Below are 4,749 nucleotides of genomic sequence, written 5' to 3'. Positions count from 1 at the left end.
TTTTGGTGGAACCAGGGATTGAATTCAGGCCCTTGCGCTTGCCAGGGAAGCGCTTATTCCACTGAGCCATCTCCCTGGCCCCTCTATATAAATCTTTATATTTCTGAGAATTGAACCCAGGAGGTTTGCACTGAGCTATATATCCCCAACCCTTTTTTATTTTTCAGTAAGAGTTTCTAAGTTTCACGGGCTTTCAGTGTTTATAATAATTTTAACCACTATGTAGAATAATGTAAATGTTGTACAGTATCTTCAAATTTAAATTTCAGTGATATTATTTACAGGTAGGTTGTTGAGCCTATTAAATCATCAACTAAAAGCTATACATAACTTGCTGTATATTTGAAAATATGTTCTATATAAGTATTCTACTTAAAAAGCATAATACTTTTTCTTTTTAGAATGGTTGGTTTAACCTGTCACACTACATCAAGGTAATATTCATTGTACATGTAAAATATAACAATTCAGTAGGATTTTGAGGTTGTATTTATTTATTTTACTTTTATTTAGTATCTGAAGAGATTACAAAATAAAAAAAATTAGAAATGATACAAAACTTCACCAAATAAAACAATAAGAATTCGACAATGATTCCTATATTGTATAATGTTGTCTTCCAATTAGTTGCTCAGATTATCAGATATAAGTATGAAAAATTGGCGAAGAAAAATAAAAAAGTTAAAAGAATTGTAAAAGGATAAAATAAAAATTTAACCATCAATTGCTACCCTCTGGAGACCTAAAGAAATCCGTAGTACAATTATCTGAGCCATGCTGCATACATACATAAATATAACTCTGCCCCCTTCCAACCTCCCTCTCCTGTCCTTTTCCTTATCTCAGTATCTCCTTCTTTTTGTACATATTCTTTCCTTTTTACAGTATCTATTGTCACTTTCAGATTTTATTTACCTTTTCAGGTTTTTACACAAATAAGACCAAAATATGTTTACAACTGTTAATTTATTTCACTTATGAGTACGGTATTTAGTTGCATACATTTACCAACAGAAACCTCTAATTTATCATTTTTCATAGCTGCGTAATACACCATTGTATTATGTTTTATCTATCTGTTTTATCCATTCCTCAGTTGATGGGCATTTGCATTGTTTCCAAGACTAAGGTATGACAAATTGTGCTGCTGTAAGAATGGGTGCATGTATATTACAGAGGTATGTTTTCTTTTCATTTGGAAAGATACCCAGGAGGGGAAAAACTGGGTATAATGAGATTTTCAATTCTACATTTTGCAAAATGTCCATATTGATTTCCATAGTAGTACTGGTCTACGGTCCCACCAACAGTAGAGAAGGGTTCCTTTTCCCCACAACTTCTCCAGCATTTTTTACTGGTTTAATTCTTGATGATAAAGATTCTTTTGGGGGTGAGATGGAATCTTGTGTTGTTTTAATTTGAATTTCTTGAATGACCAATGATGCTCAACACTTTTTTCACATATTGACTTGCCATTTTTATTTCCTTATCTGAGAAGTATATATTCACCTCAGATGCACATTTTTGGACTGGGTCTTGGAATTTGGGTTATCTGATGTTTTAGAAATTCTCTGTGTGTTCTAGATGGAAGTCTTTTGTCTGCAGGACACCTGACTAAATTTTTTCTGAGTAAGTGAGTTTTCTTTTTACTCTATTGGTGTTTTCTTCAGAAGTGCAGAAACTTCAAAAAGATGAGATCCCAGTTATCAATTCTCTGAAGTATTTCCTGTGGTTTGTTTTTTGTACATGAACCTTACCTACCCCACATCTTTAATATTTATACCTAAATTTTCCTTTAGAAGATTTAGAGTTTCTGTTTTAATATTTAAATCTATGACCCATATTGACTGTAGTTTTGTGCATGGGGATAGGAATGGGTCTATTTTTAGCTTTTGACATGTGGAAAGCCACTTTTTCCAGCAATATTGATTAGAGGCTATCTTTCTTGTAGTGAATATGTTTGGCCCCTTTTGAAAGATAAAGTGGCTGAGCATGTTCATAGTTATTTCTGAATCTTTTAATCTGCTCCATCAATTGTCTGGTCTTTCTTTTCTGCCATTACCATGCTGATTTAATCACAGTAGCTTTGTAGTATAATTTCAAGTGAAGGATAGTGACAAATCCTGTCTTTCCTTTGTTCCCAGGGATTGCTATTGCTCTTCCAGTTCACTTCTGGTTCTAGATGAATTTCAGGAATCTCTTCTCTAGATCTGTGACATATACTAATGGTATTTCAATTGTGATTGCATTGAATCTGTATAACAATTTTGGGAGTATGACCATCTACACAATGTTGGTTCTTACTATCCAGGAACAATGAATATCTTAACATTTTGATCTCTTTTTTTAAGAGTACTGCCATTTTTGCTGTATAAATTTTATACATCTTTTGTAAGATTGATTCCTTAGTATTTAATTTTGGTGGTGTTACAGTGAAAGGTATGGTTTCTTAATTCCTTTCTAGTTGTTTTCTTTGCTTGGGTACAAAAATGCTATTTGTTGTTGAACTGGCTAGGACTTCATCAGTTTTATTTATTCTTTCAAAGAACTTCTTGATTTACTTTGTATCATAGAATACTACTGAATTTGTTTATTGAATCTACAAGTCTCTTGGTGGATTTTTTGGCATCTGCTAGGTAGAGTACCATGCCATCTATAAATAATGATAATTTCACTTCTTCCTTTCCAATCATTATTCATTTTATTTTTCTCTATTGTCTCATTGCCCTGGCTAATATTTCCACAAATATATTGAATATGAGTGGTGACAGTGGTCATGAAGACCTTGTCCCTGGTTTTAATATGAAGGTTTCCAGTTTTTGTCCATTTAGTGTGATGATGGTTGTTGCTTTGTCATAGATGTCTTTTATCAGGTTGAGGTTAAGACCAAATATTCTGATTTTCTGCAGTTTTTTGCATGAATGCTGAAAAAGCTTGTCAGAAGCTTTTTCAGCATCTATTGAGATCATCACGTGAGTTTTTCTGTCTTTGGCTCTGTTCATATGGTGTATTAAATTTATGTGCTTGTGTATATTGAAACATCCTTGTATTCCTGGGATGAATCCCAGTTGGTCATGATATATATTCTTCTTGATTGTTTGCTGCATTCTGTTTGCTAGTATTTTCTGGAGGATTTTTTTCACCTATGTTCATTAGTGAATTTAGCCTGTAGTTTTGATTTTTTGGTGGGATTATTGTCTGGTTTTGGTATCAGACTAATGTTTGCCTCCAAGAAAAAGTCTGGGAGAACTTCTTACCTTTCAATTTCATTGAAGAGTTTGAGAAGTACTGGCATTAAATCTTTCCTAAATTTCTTGCAGAATTCAGTTATGAATTCATCAGGACCTGGAATTTTCTTTGTTGGTAGGTTTTTAAATAACATTTTTTCAATTTAACTGACTTATACTGGATTATTCAGAATTTTATATCTTCTTGATTCAGTTTTAGTAGTTCTTATAAAGCTAGGGATCTGTCTATTTCATCTATGTTTTTCTTCCTGTGAGAGTAAAGATTGTGAAAGTAGGAGTTGAAGAACTTCTGAATTTCTATAGGGTCTGTAACGATTTGACCCTTTTCATTTCATATGGCATAAATTTGGATTTTTCTTGCCTTTTTCTGATAAAGCTGGCTAGGACTTCATTAGTTTTATTTATTCTTTCAAAGAACCAACTCTGAATCATTAGTTCTTTAGATGGTATTCCTCCTCTTCTTTGCATTTATTTCAGCTCTCATCTTTATAATTTTCTGCATTTTTTGGGCTTGACCTGCTTTTCTTTTTCTAGGAGCTTGAGGTGTAACCTGAGATTGTTTGTTTGGGCTCATTCTGTTTGTCTGATGTGAGAATTTCCTGCTATAAATTTCCCTCTTAAGTCAGCTTTCATTACATCCCACAGGTTCCAGTAAGTTGTATCTTCACGTTTGTTTGATTGTAAATATTGTTCAATTTCTTCATTAATCTCATCTGTGAGCCTTTGATTGTTCAGGGGGGTGTTATTTAATTTTCCTGTGTTTATGGAATTTTTGCTGTTTCTTTTGTCAATAATTTCCAGTATCATTGCAGATCATGTTCACTGAAAATTTTCAATTTCATTGCATTTACTGAAACATGTTCTATGTGCCATTCTGTAATGCATTTTGGAGAATGTCCTATGTGCAGCTGAAATGAATATGTATTCTGTGTTTTTGGGTGGAACACGCTGCAGAGGTCTACTAAATCCTTTTCTTTACCAATTTGGTTTCATTCTGTTACTTTCTGCTGCTTTTTTGCTTAGTTGATCTATCTCTTTTTGTCAATCAGATATTAAAGTCCTCCAAAATAACTGTGTTATTCCTCACTTGATTTTTATTGTCTCTTAAAATTTGTCTTGGAGTAGGAATTTCTGCCGCATTCCGGGAGCCCCAGACACAGTCCTAGCCCAGGTCTGGTGGGTGTGTGGGAGAGCTTCCTGCTACCCTGCGCCAGCAGGACCAGTCCCAGCCCAGGCGCAGCGTGGGCCAGACCCTCTCCCACCCCCTAGGGACATCCCGCACCACTCCTTCCTGCTACCCTGCGCCAGCAGGACCAGTCCCAGCCCAGGCGCAGCGTGGGCCAGACCCTCTCCCACCCCCTAGGGACATCCCGCACCACTCCGCAGCACCTCCTCCACCCCACCCTCCAAGTAGGAATTTCTGTCGTGTTCCAGGAACCCCCAGACCCAGTCCTAGCCCAGATCCAGTGAGGGTGAGGAAGAGCTTCCTCTCCCCCCTACT

Source organism: Octodon degus, unplaced genomic scaffold, assembly GCF_000260255.1.
Source record: "Octodon degus isolate 3935 unplaced genomic scaffold, OctDeg1.0 scaffold00171, whole genome shotgun sequence".
In the NCBI taxonomy this organism is placed as follows: Eukaryota; Metazoa; Chordata; class Mammalia; order Rodentia; family Octodontidae; genus Octodon; species Octodon degus.
This window is presented reverse-complemented; position numbering follows the sequence as displayed.